Below are 13546 nucleotides of genomic sequence, written 5' to 3'. Positions count from 1 at the left end.
GCCATATTATCTGGAGTATCATATTGTAAGAAGGTTCTACAATATGACGATACGACATTACTGCCAACATTATTGACATTATTGCCAACGCCTAAGAAACTTTGGATGAGAAACACATTCTTGACGTGATAGTTTTGAATAGATTGAAGAAGACGACATCAAAAGATTGATAAGACTGAAGGTGGAATATGAAACAGTTGATCGAATTGAATTCTGCCGAGATTACTAAGAAACATCCCACACGGCTTAGTAAATTCAAGAGAGAGAAACGCACGCATACGCGCGCGCGCACGCACACACGCACACACAGAAAGAGAGAGAGAGAGAGAGAGAGAGAGAGAGAGAGGTACAACCACCCCAACTCATAGCCATTGACATAGTTAAAAGGCGCGCCATAGCAGACAATATGGCCGATTATTTCTTCCAAATAATCATTTACTAGAGAAATATATTTAAATTTAGGAGAGCTATTTAGATTGCTGCGGAATTCATAGAAATATTATAAATGATTCAGAAGACAGCGGACTAATGTAAAATCACAGCATTCTTCTTCTTCAAAAAAAAAAAAGAAAGAAAAGGAACTGCTTAGCCAACTCTACTCTGATGATAGACTTTGAAGAGCCACGGCAGCTTGAAAGTTTATTTTCAAACTACACCTATTATAAGACCGAGAGGGGAATAATTAAACTCGCTAACACATTTTATTCTCAAAAGGGAATAGGTGGGGTTTTAACCATAAGTTTTGGAAATCGGAAGACAGTCAGTCTTTTCCCTTAACCGTCACCTCACCTAAAGCAGTGCTGATAACTATCGATGATTTTAGAGGCTTCGAGGAAATAGTATATAACTGCTATCATCTCCTGGTCTCCTAAATACCTGTATTGTTATTTGAAATAATGTGCGTTCTACGGACTATTCTTCTGAATAGCAGGATTAAAAATCGAATTTTTAATCCTGCATTTCAGAAGAATATATAGTTTCTAATCCGAAACTATCTATTCTGTTGTTTTTAACATCTCCGACCTGTTCCTTTTTTCTTATTTCAAGACTTCTTGATGTCTGAACCTGTGTAGTTTAGACCAGTGCTTCCCAAACCTATGGATGCCATGGACCCTTTGGAAAAATTAAAATATTTCACGGCCTCCATCGAAAAAAAAATCATATATAAACATATATTATTATAGTATTTATTGTATTTATATTCAATAAAATTTATATTCAAGGTTTTGCGTTTATAATCTTTTTTGTGTTTCTTATCAATATCTTTGACATGAAACTTATATGAATCAGCATATATTTACTAATATTCATTAAGTGCCGAAATACGCAAGAAGCAAAATTTGTGAACCAACGCCAATGTGTGATTTTTAACATTACAATATAAAAAAGAACAAAAAAGAAATAATAAATAATAAAAATTAAATACGTTTCTTTTAAGATTTTAAAAAAACCAATTAGTCTTAAAACATTTTAAATTTGTTTTCATTATTTCATGCCCCCTGCACAAAACTTACGGCCCCCAAGGGGGCCACGGTCCATTTGATCGTCTTGATCGATTTGAAAGTTACTCTAATTTCAAAAGGTGCAATGCCTTCTTCAAAAAACAATGTCTTCTTCAGATACGCTGGAGTATACAATAGCTCTTGCTCTTGTGGTCTAAACTACATTGGTCAGACATCAAGAAGTCTTGAAATAAGAAAAAAAAAGGAACACATAGGGGATGTTAAAAGCAAAACAGAATAGATAGTTCCGGATTAACCCTCCACTTCTTCAACACAAGCCACACCATTGAATGGGACAAAGGTTACTTGCCTTATCTAGAAGAAAATTTCCGGTGTCGCAATTTCAAAGAAGCCACAGTGGTTCTCCGTTCTGAAAGCAGCCTAAACAGAAATCAAATAATGATCCTGTCTGACATATGGAAAACCCTAATAAGATCGCTAAACTTGCCAGAATTTAATTTGGTTGCAAACTACAGAGCGTGCACATACAACAATAACTAATGAAACACACGCTCCATGCGTATGATGTTACGCGTCTTTTTAATTTTGTTATATTTTATACGTTTGTTCTAACCCTCTATCCAAAAAGAAACCGAACTTTTTGAAAATAGAAGAAAATATACGCCACCTGTTGTATATTTTTGTTTTCCAAAGCGGCAACGTTCATTAGTATTGTGTCAACTGTTTATGACATTTGTTTCATTAGAAGCCGAGTTATTGTGCCAAGAGTAACAGTGTGTTTTGACGAATCGTCGGAAAATGAGTTTCAAACAGAGAGCTGTGATTGACTTTTGTGTTAAACTTGGTAAAAATTTTACCGAAACGCATCAAATGCTTCAAAAAGCATACAGTGATGAATGCCTTTCTCGTACTCAAGTTTACGAGTGGTTTAACGATTTTAAAGTGGTCGTGAGACGCTTGAGAACGACGAAAAGCCGGGCCGTCCAAAAACTGGACTGAGTAAAGTTAACATCCAAAAAGTGCGTGATTTCATCAAAGAAAACCCGAAATCGTCCGTGACATTGATTGAAGACGAATTGGGGATTCCAAAATCAACTGTGCACAACATTTTGACCAAGAGTGTGGGCCTTCGTAAATTGAATTCGCGATTTGTTCCCCACAAGTTGATCAACGACTAAAAAATGTATCGAATTGAACACTGCAAAGAACATTAATACTGCTCGTAAGGACTCAAACTTCCTTGAAACGATCGTTACTGGTGACGAAACATGGTGTTTTAAGTAGGAGCCCGAAACAAAGCGCCAGAGTGCTGAGTGGAGACCACCAGAAGAGGAGCATCCGAAAAAAAGTCGCTTTGAGAAGTCAAAAGTAAACACAGTGCTAATTTGTTTCTACAATTCCAAGGGCATTATCCACAAAGAATTCGTTCCGCCTAGCCAAACCGTCAATGGTGAGTTTTATCTCGAAGTTTTGAAGCGATTGATAGTGAGAATTCGTCGCTTACGGCATGAATATCGTGATGACCGACCGTTCGTCAAAACACACTGTCACTCTTGGCACTATAACTCGGCTTCTAACGAAACAAATGTCATAAACAGTTGACATAGCACTAATGAAGGTTGCCGCTTTCGACAACAAAAAGATATAACAGGTGGCGCCACTAGTTTCTTCTATTTTCGAAAAGTTCGGCTTCTTTTTGGACAGAGGGTGTACTAGCGACTTTGAGTTGTCTTTACCATTTATATGCCCTGAAGAAGCCAAACATCCCAGTTGATGAAACTTGTTGGCATAATTTATCATTAAATTTATTGGTCCAAAAAATGCAGTGTAATCTTTTTCTAAAATTAATTAAGTTAGTGCCAAAAAAATATACTCACAATAAACCTTAAGATGGTATAATTGAGTCCTTAAATCAGTTTCGGTGTCATGAATGAAAAAACAAAACAAAAACCAAATACTAAAGGGTAACAGAAATAATGAGCGAACTATAATGATCACCATTGGCTCGATGTTAACATTTAACATACAGTGCCGTAACTAGGGTGGCGAGTGGGATATGCACACCGCAACAGGGGGCGTAAAAATATTGAGTGGTGGAGTAGTCGTTTGAGAAAGCAACGCTAGAAGTGAATTACCAACATTCATTATTTAATTACATATAATAATATATTGCATATACAATAAGCTAAAAATAAATTCTACTATACTATTGCACCCACTTTCTGGAATCCTAATTCTGCTAATGTCGAGTGCAGGGAGGGGGAAGGTTTTTTCCTTGCTTAGGTACTAACTGCCATTGTTACGGTATTCTTAAACAATAAAACGATGATTTTATTGTTCCAAAATATTAAGATTTATACTGATCATTATCATTATACTAATATTTTGGAAGATGAGGGACATGAAGAAACCATTATTTTGAACTTACTGCTCGGTAAAACAGACAGTGAACAGGCAGTTCGTCTTCTCCTCGGGGACAGTGTCTCATGCCGTCACAAATTTCTTGATCATCAACGCATCGCCACTCTCCATTTTTGTCTGGTGTTGGACAGAATAGCTTACGTTGCCCATCTGTTGCCTGTGGGCACTCTGTGAAGAGTAAAGCAAATATTACAAAGAAACTTGAACAAAATAGCACGGCAATCAAAAACATGTTAGATCTGAAAAATGTTACCTATTAATTAATAATGTAGAAATTAAATTAGTATTCTAAAAACTTTGTGAAACTATTACTTCGCCAATGACGTGTATGATTAGTTAAAAATAAATAAACAAATAAAGCAATACGTGCCAGTTTTGAAAACTATGTAGGAATACCTAATTTGGCGATTAAATTCAGATGTATAAAATATGGTATACTTTGATCAGTCTTACATAAATAAAAGTGCCTTACAATAAATAAATTCTTTACCATATTAATCATTAAAATTACTGATAACAATCTTTATTTACTCACCCAGCTTTAACGAAATAAACTCTAAAGTTAATGCATGATATACGATAAAAGCTTCTTAACAGTTACGGATTTGCACCTCGTCTCGAGATAGCTGATACCATAGTAACCACTTAAAAAAAAAAAAAAAAGTCTAGAAAATTCTAGAAATCCTCAAAATCCGGGTCTTCAACCTAAATGAAATTTTCATTGACATTGCAGAATGACTCTTGATTGACAATCATGAATCGCAAATGCCATCATGCTACACAAACTCAAGTGAAATGTCCCAATTTATATCAGATCCTGTCGATGAGTGAACTTAACAGGAAAGACGGGGCAGATGAAATGATAGCTTTGCATGAAAATTCAGATAGAATTCTTTAGCATGGACTCATGACACAACAGAGAATGTGAAAGCATTGTCTTGAAGAAAAATCAGTTCTTCACTGAAACTTGTTAATTTTCATGCACGTTGCTTGACACAGATTTTCTTCCACAAATTACCATAATAAAGGCCATTCACAGTTTGGTTACAAGGGCAAGCGTGGGAACCGATCGTGATGAACCCGACCTTCATTGCTCCTTGACTTCCACAAGTTTCTTTCATAGTCACCATTCAGCAGTTTGTGTTCTGAGCATAGATTAAGTGAACGAACTCTCATTTTGTCAATACTAATAATATGTTTTGCGAATATGATATTGTCACGGTTGAATCATTAAAGTTATGTTCTAAGAGTCATTGGGACCGTCGTTAGTAACACGAGCATCCATTTTGGAAAAAAAAAAAAAAAAAAAATTTGCCTGAGAACATTAGCCAGCATTCTGTTAATATTTGTCCTTGGAACCGTTGCTTCAAGCTGTTATAAGTAGTACATTGCTTTATAAACCAACGATGTATTTTTTAGATTCTTCCATTCCGGAAAATATGACGTCACGCTATTACACGTAAACTGAAAACACGACTTTTCCCGATATTTGAATAATTGTAATTTACTTAATTCGGATGTATTTTCTTCACGTGTTGAGCGGAATCAATCTCTAACATTTTCGTCCCAGACGTCAGCTGTTATTATTATATACAATGGCGGCTCGTGGCTTGAAATCGTGTGGGTGCTGCAACTTTCGAAATATACATACACACTGCGAGTACAGTGTATACGTGTTTGGATAAAATATCAAAGTTATGGTAAAAATTAAAAAAAAAATTAAACATGAAAAAATATTGTTTATTATCGATAAAATGATACAGTTTAGTAAAATTCAAAATTACTTAAAAATAAAATCCATTATCATAACCCTAATAATGTTCTAAATAAAAACTATAACAAATGTTATGTCTTTAATTGTAATGTCCAAATATTTAAAGAGACGGACTAATCACGATAAGTACTACAAACACTCTACTACTGGCGCAAACTGCATATAAACAACAGTGGAACTGCGCGACGGACAGTGCCGCATTACGCTAATAGCTCGCATCTCACTATGACTTGCATATGCTTGCGCGCGTAGCAATATGATACTGTGGTAAACACAGTGCTGCTAGCGTCCTTCGCCCTCCTAAGTGCTACAAGATGAAGTTTTATTATTTTTTTAAAAAATAAGAGAATTGTATAGGATTGTTGATGATAAAATTAAATATTACAAGCAAATATAAATAAATTAATAAATATATTTATATATCGAGAAAAATTGTGGGGCTGCAATTCCGCAGTGCCTATGCACGAGCCTCCCCTGATTATATAATTATTAAAAGTCAAAAAGAATCATTTCTAGCCTTGTAGAATCTGAGTCCTTCGATTCTTTTAATAAATCTAGAAAACTCAGGTGTTTTATTTCAACCGGTTTTGGGGAACTCAAGTATACCCGGATCTAATTGAGACATATCCTGTTTAAAAAGATTTACATCAATGAATTCCTTACGCAATTTTCTTTATCTGATATCTTCATGAGTAATTGACAGGAATTAAGAACGGCCAATTCTTTCGAAAGGCGTGAATATAAATAATGACTTTTTTCCTCCAGTCATATTGATATAAATCTACAAAGTATTGTTTTTAAGCCTTAGGCTGTTATCCGTGTGGTTAAATCTATTTGTCTGATATGCATTTCATATTTATTGATGTTGTATAATTGTCATACACTTTCCTGGTCATTGTGAAGTTGGCGATTTCTGATTGGTGGAGAGAAACAAATAGACGTCTGTAAAGTTGACATCCGCCTGTCGTATCTATTGCTGTGTATTTCCAAATAAAGTTTTATGACTGTATGCACTCAACTATTTCTGAGTGTTCTTTAAGAAGGTGCCGTTTATCTGAATGAATAAGAATAAGCAAAAATATTCATCTTTGTTCATCTTTTTGGTTACTGAAACCGATGTCCTTTTTAATAATGTAACATTAAGCAGAGAGTTTTGCCTGGGAAGTTGCAATTGGAATAATGTTATAAAAAATGTTAGACTCAAAACCGGGAAAATGCCAAGATGTTCGATTCCCCATGGATGAATAAATTCCCAAGCCCAACTAAAAAAAAAGTTAACAACATAAAAAGTTGAATTATTTTGTAACACCGAAATATACACATTATATTATATTATTATATTGCGATTAAAAAGCTATGCAGATTCAGCAAATATATAACGCCCTATCAAAATGTTCTTTATTTGAGAGGATAAATTAAACCTCTTCCACGGCGACATTATCGTTTTTGAAGTTTTTATCTTTGACAGACGCAAGATCTCGAAACAATGTGAGGACACTTTTTTTTTGAAACTTCTGAAATGACATTCAACGCAAGAGCCTTGTTCCAGTGATAAAAATCACTGCTCCTTTGACTTCATTACTGGGAGGGAACAGAAGTCCTAGGGTAGTCCCAAGAAGGGGGGAAAAATGTCAACTAGTGATCGCCCTTTAATCTTAATTTCCCTTTAATAATTATAAAAGTTATTTATTATAAAATTGTTAATTAAATGTATATTTTAATTAATATAAATGTTATTTAATTATATAGTGACGTATTTAATTATATTTAATTAACTAATTTAATTTAATTAACTATTTAATTATATAATAATAATAACTCAAGAAAATCGACCGTAGAACCCACATTATTTCAGACATTAAATATATTGTGTTAGGGTTAGGGACCACGAGATGGCGGCACATTTGAGCCGTCTCTCTTCACTGCGTACCGCTTAATTAGTGATAGCTTTGGGCCATCTGTCTCTGATTGGGTACCAGTGGAGATTGAACTGCCCACTCAGTCTCCTAAAGTTAGATAGGGCTAAATGGCCTCGCCTACTCCCGTATACGGGAATAAAAAGGCGTTAGCTGATTTTTTTTTGTTATTTAATTATAAAAACTTATGGTTATTTTAAATTAAATTTATAATTAAAATTATGATAAGACACTTTATATATTAGAAGATTTTTTGATGGAACTGTCTCACTTTTCAAACGAAAAATTTTTTTTTTAACGAGCAAGACTTTCTTTGAGATTTCTCTCGAAAAATTCACGATGCATAAGTTTGGCTTTAATTTGAAAATGTTTGATATGAAGGCAAAACTTACCTTGTTACGTTTTGAACTTTGACATCCACAATAAAACCATACTAGTGGTCTATCGAAATTTTATAATTCAAGGGAATATAGCAAAAGGTAAAAGAAAACTCGGAGGACTGCTGCAAAACTAGGAATTATACTGATCATGGAAATAAATAAACTACAATGCATTCCACGCGCCCACAAAACAGTGGGCACGCGGAAAGCATTGCGGTAAAGAGTGAGTGTGAATTTGTTTAACATATAATATGACAGATATGTCATATTATATGCTGCATTTATATATTATATCACTTGCTATATTTGTTGTATAAACTTCTGTCTCAATGTCTTTGACTCCAGGAGATTTGCGATAACAAGAACATTAATAATATCAACGATTAAAGTTGTGAAACTGAACATCAATTATAACAACGAAAAAAGTAAAGGTTAATTGGGACGCTATTTTAGATCTCTTCCCTTCACAAAAATATTTATTATTACCTGATGCCTCCAAAGAATTCAAGTAGCCATCACGAGAGGGTCCTTCACACAACAGAAGCCACTCTCTATACTACTTAATTCTGAATATCATCTACAATCGTCATCTGTCTCCCACTAATAGTATTTTTTCTATTAACTGCGTGTGTTCTCTAGACGATTTGCTTGTATGCGGAAAAAAAAGCAAAAAAAAAAAAACAAGACTTTCCGAGAGAAAATAAAATGCTGCCTCCCTAAAGAAATCGGCTAACATTTAATTGAAAAAGTCCATATAAAGATTTCTCTCGTCGTGACGAGAGTCAACTCAGGTCTTTTCCAGTGGAAAGGCGTAAATATGATGCGCTCACCATCTCCAAATATATTGATGGACCATAAAACAAGTGAAATACAAAATACTCGAATGTTCCATTTTTCTCCCAACATACAGAAGTCATAATCGTAGGGAATGTCAGTTAAAGAAAATAATACCTTTCATGTATTATTTTGTTATTATTTAGATATTAATTTAATTTTCATACAATACAAATTTAATATATGATATCGAATTTGAAATGATTTATTTTCTGTATTTTATACTAACCTTCTGAATTACAGAATTCCCCCCCCCCCCTCTCTAGTAGAGGTGGCTTCTGGTACATGAAATAAAATTCAGTACTCCACCTATTCTGGTAAGAAAAGAGAGCCTGTGTGTGTGTGTGTGTGTGTTCATTAATTTGATTAGAGGTCTAGGCATTCGGTATACATAAAGCGTAAGTAGCGTATTGCGCAAAAGAAAGCTACCCATTTAGTGCGGTATGTCTTGAATGATAAGCATTACATTTGGTCAACCTTTTCAGGATATGACTGTTACGTACAGTCATACAATAACTGGAATTTTCCGGGAATTTTCAACTCACTTGTTCATAAAGAAAATTTGACTATATCATTATTTAAAAAAAATATATATATATAAAAAAAAGAGGAAGGATAATTACGAAACATATTTAATTGTATGTTGGCGGAGAAAGTAGGTTAAGAGCAAAACTACCTGTTAAATTGAGTTCGAAAGCGGAAGCTGATTATTTGTCACTTATTTGCAAAACAGAAACGGACATAAAAAATACTTCATCGAAACTAAATGCATTCTTTCGGAATCGTGTGGTTAAAATAAACAAGTGCATTTTTTTTTAAACTGCTGGCAGATTTTATTTAATGAAATTATTATTATAAAGGAAAAGTTAACACACTCGTTATGATTTTTAAATCGCATAATGTAAACAGCACATAACACAGAATGCGTTTTAAAAAAGTAGTCATTTTTTTTTAATGTTTTTAAACCTACGCACCTGAAAAGAACAAAAATCTTGAAGTAACAAACTTGAAAGTTGTGTGCAACTGTCTCACGACTGTCGGTTTATATATAGCCGTCTCTTAAATATTTATACACATGAAATGCTGCATTAAAACGCATTTAGATGGCTAAACAAACATACATGCAATATATCGAGAACGATCCTTTGAGGCACAAAGTTGAATTAATGGTCATGAAGAGAACTTGAAGAAGTAAAAATAAAAGATACTGCTCATGATATTTCATATCTTATATGGGACGTCGATTGCTGAAAAGAGATGCTGTTTGATATGGTTAGTCTCTTTTGGTATTCGAGTTTGGAGTGGAAGGAATGCGAAAGCAGACGACTCTTTATAAGGGTCGCTCAGAGAGTTGTGCTGATTCTGAAGTGGGTGTTATTTCTACTCTTACTTGCAGACGACTGACTATGAGGGTCTCATACAGTTTCGCTGGAACCGAAATAGGTGTTATTTCTGACTTGCTTTCTTTAATACATCAAACTATCTTTATTTCTACCCAAAGTGCGCACACTGCAAGTTTGCAAACGAATGGTTATATCTTATTTAAAAAAAAAAAAAAATTCAACTGTAAAATTTAAATCATTACAAACATTTAAAAGAAATATTGGGTATTATTATTGGGTAACAAACTATTAATAAGTACTAGTTTGTTATCCAATAGATATTTTTTTTTTTATCTATTGGATATTTAATATATTTCACACACACACACACACACACACACACACACACACACACACACACACACACACACACACACACACACACACACACACACACACACACACACACACACACACACACACACACACACACACACCGATACGAATCGCCTTATTTTCCTTAGGAGTTTTCCATAACCAGCAAAAAAAAATTAAGACATCCTGTTATGTGAGGTCCTTCCTGATATCTATAAACAGTCCAACCCACGATGTCAGTCGCAAAGTGCCATCCACGTGGTCGGGCGCATTTTTCCGCCAGCGATCGTATGCCGTATATACCGTACACATGTGATTTGTACTAATCGTGTTATGATGGTGGTTTTAATTATCCGTCCTGTTTTATCCAGAGACACAACAGTGGTCATCGTAAATCTGGCAGATTCATTAATCGTGTGGTGGTTTTATTTATATCCGTCCTGTGTGCTGCTTGTATTCGTTACGTTGTGATGTGTGTTTCTGTACAATCCATGACGGTACGGATGTTGTTGTCTGCATGCGACGGATTCGGTGTGCTCCACAGCATATTCACGGAAGCGACCTTACGAGATACGGAACTTCGCTAAACGGGATAGGAGCAGCTATCCTCCTCGCCAGCAGAGCTGAGCATCACTGTGACATCACTTTGCATAACTTTTCGTGTAATCCCCGATTTTTTCCGATTTTGGAAATGGATTAATTCCAAAAAAACCAGTAACGAGAATAATCGGAAACTGTAGTCCAAATAATATGATATAATTATTTACTATTTACTTTTAATGAGATGGATAAGCTTCTCGGCATTGCAGAGTTGCTGGATATCTGGCTCAGTATTGGTCAACTTCAGTCGAAGATCGGCACACACACACTAAGACGATTTCTGTATTTTGTTTTTATTTGAAGGAGCGATGAAAATACTTTCTCACAAAGATAGGTTGTAGAAAACTGCATGAGGGTATTCAATGCTTCTTCAGATAATTCCGGAAATTCACTTCTCACTGAAGGCAAGATCCAGAATCGAGCCAAACCAAGATCACGGAATTGCATTTTAAGCCCACTGTCACTTGAAAGCTCAATTAGCTGTTCTTTTTTCGATAACGAAAGGTAGTTCTTGTGACCATAAGCCTGAAATAGATCTCGGAACCCACAGAAATTTCTTATGAAAGTTATTCGGAAAATATGTTTCAAAATTCTGTTTCAGAGTTTCGAGATAGTCACAAACTCTTTACAGAAACTCAGAATCAACAAAAAGATAATTTTCCACTAAAAAGGATTCCAATGTTGGAAAAGGCGCAAATTATCTGTCTTTTAACATGTTCATTGCCAATCAGGCGATATCGCGCGATGCGAGTTCTCACCAAACGGCCGATCACGCGTTATCGCGTGGACGTCGTTAACTAAATAAAAAAAATAAAAAAAATTTGGCCACCACACGAAATTCCAATTTTCAGCTTGGCAATGAAAGTGTTAAATAACTAATGCACAACACCAGTTTTTTTTCTTTCTTGAATGCCTTTATTTTGTCATAGGCATCAAAAACAGTTAAAGAATTTTCCTGAAGCGAGAGATTTAGTCCATTTAATTTCGAAAAAAATGTCTGAAAGATAGGATAGTGTTGAAGACATGCTTCGTCAACAAGGAGTGATGCAAAATAGAATTACGTTCATTTACAAACAATAAAACTTCCTGCCTTAATTGAAATGAGCTTGTTAGCAGCTGCTGGAAATCCAGCGAATTTCAGAATGAAGCAAAAGTTGTATATATTCACTGTCCATTTCATCACAGAATACTGAAAATAACTTGTTATTTAGCAGTCGAGCCTTTATGGGCTTTTACAGCATTGTATAGTTTTTAACAGTTTTAAATTCTGGTGGCATTTCTTTGGAGACCAACCTTTCCCTATGTATGAAACAATATACCCGATTCATATCCAGAGCCACTTCCCTGACCATAGAAACAACCCTCAACTATGCCTGCCTGTAAGGGCGTGAGCTCCATCCGAACAGAAGCCCATGCATTATTCCCACTTTTGTGTATCATGTAATTATTGAGAGTGTGAAATATTTCTTCTCCAGTTGTTTGGGATGACAAAGTTCTACAAAACAGAATATCATCATGAATGTTGTTATCATGCGCATAGCTTATGCATAATAAGGGCTCTTCTTAACTCTTTCGATTAACTGAGCTTCTACATCACCTGTCATATCATTGATTCTGCGACCGACAGTGTCATTTGAAAGAGGAATCAAATCAACATCTTTTAGTAACTTGTTGCCAAACAGTTTTTACCACATCTTTTATAACTGGAAGTAGCAAATTTTCCCCGATAGAATGAGGTTTCCTTTTCACTATGCGCAAACTTAAGAGAGAGAGGATGCTTCCAGTGGCTTGCTATTAATCGAACTCACGGCCGAAACTATACTTTTCCCATGATTTAATGTCCCTAAGCATCGCTGAAAAAATCCAATTGGCTTATTTTTCACATCACAGTGTTTAGTTTCTAAATGTCATCAGAGTTTTGCAGGTTGCATGCACTCGTTTGACAACACTTCATAACACAAAAAACATTGAGGTTTCTGTTCACTTTCATCTCCACACTAAGTAAACCCAAATTCCAAATATGAACTGTTATATTTTCTACTGTATTTTTTTTTTTGAACTGCTTGTTTCTTCTACTTTAATAGTATCAGATTTACTCGCCGCCGTTACGACACGTGTATCACAATTAGGGTTAGCATCACCTGTTTCATTTGCTCCTTTTCAAAGTCCTAGTTCTAAGCCACTTTTCCATTATTAAAAAATGTTTTTGAAAAATATATAAATATATAAATACTGGGGTTAATCCACGACACACTTTGTCCAGGTATCACTTAGCACTTTTGAAGATATACTGAGCCTTGGTTGAAGAAGGGAAACCTTCAATAATAAAAATCAATAAACAACAAGCAATTGGTTGAAATGTGGATAACACATGTTCACTTCAAATCTGACAAAACAGCAAGGGAAGGCGGAAGCAATAAAACTATATTGTTGTTCACTTCACCCCTCTAGCGGCAGAATG

The sequence above is a fragment of the Typopeltis vanoorti genome, chromosome 19 (genome assembly GCF_054136105.1).
Source record: "Typopeltis vanoorti isolate ZY-2024b chromosome 19, IOZ_Tvanoo_1.0, whole genome shotgun sequence".
NCBI classification, from domain to species: Eukaryota; Metazoa; Arthropoda; class Arachnida; order Uropygi; family Thelyphonidae; genus Typopeltis; species Typopeltis vanoorti.
The sequence above is the reverse complement of the archived record's forward strand: the minus strand, read 5'-3'. Positions refer to the sequence as shown.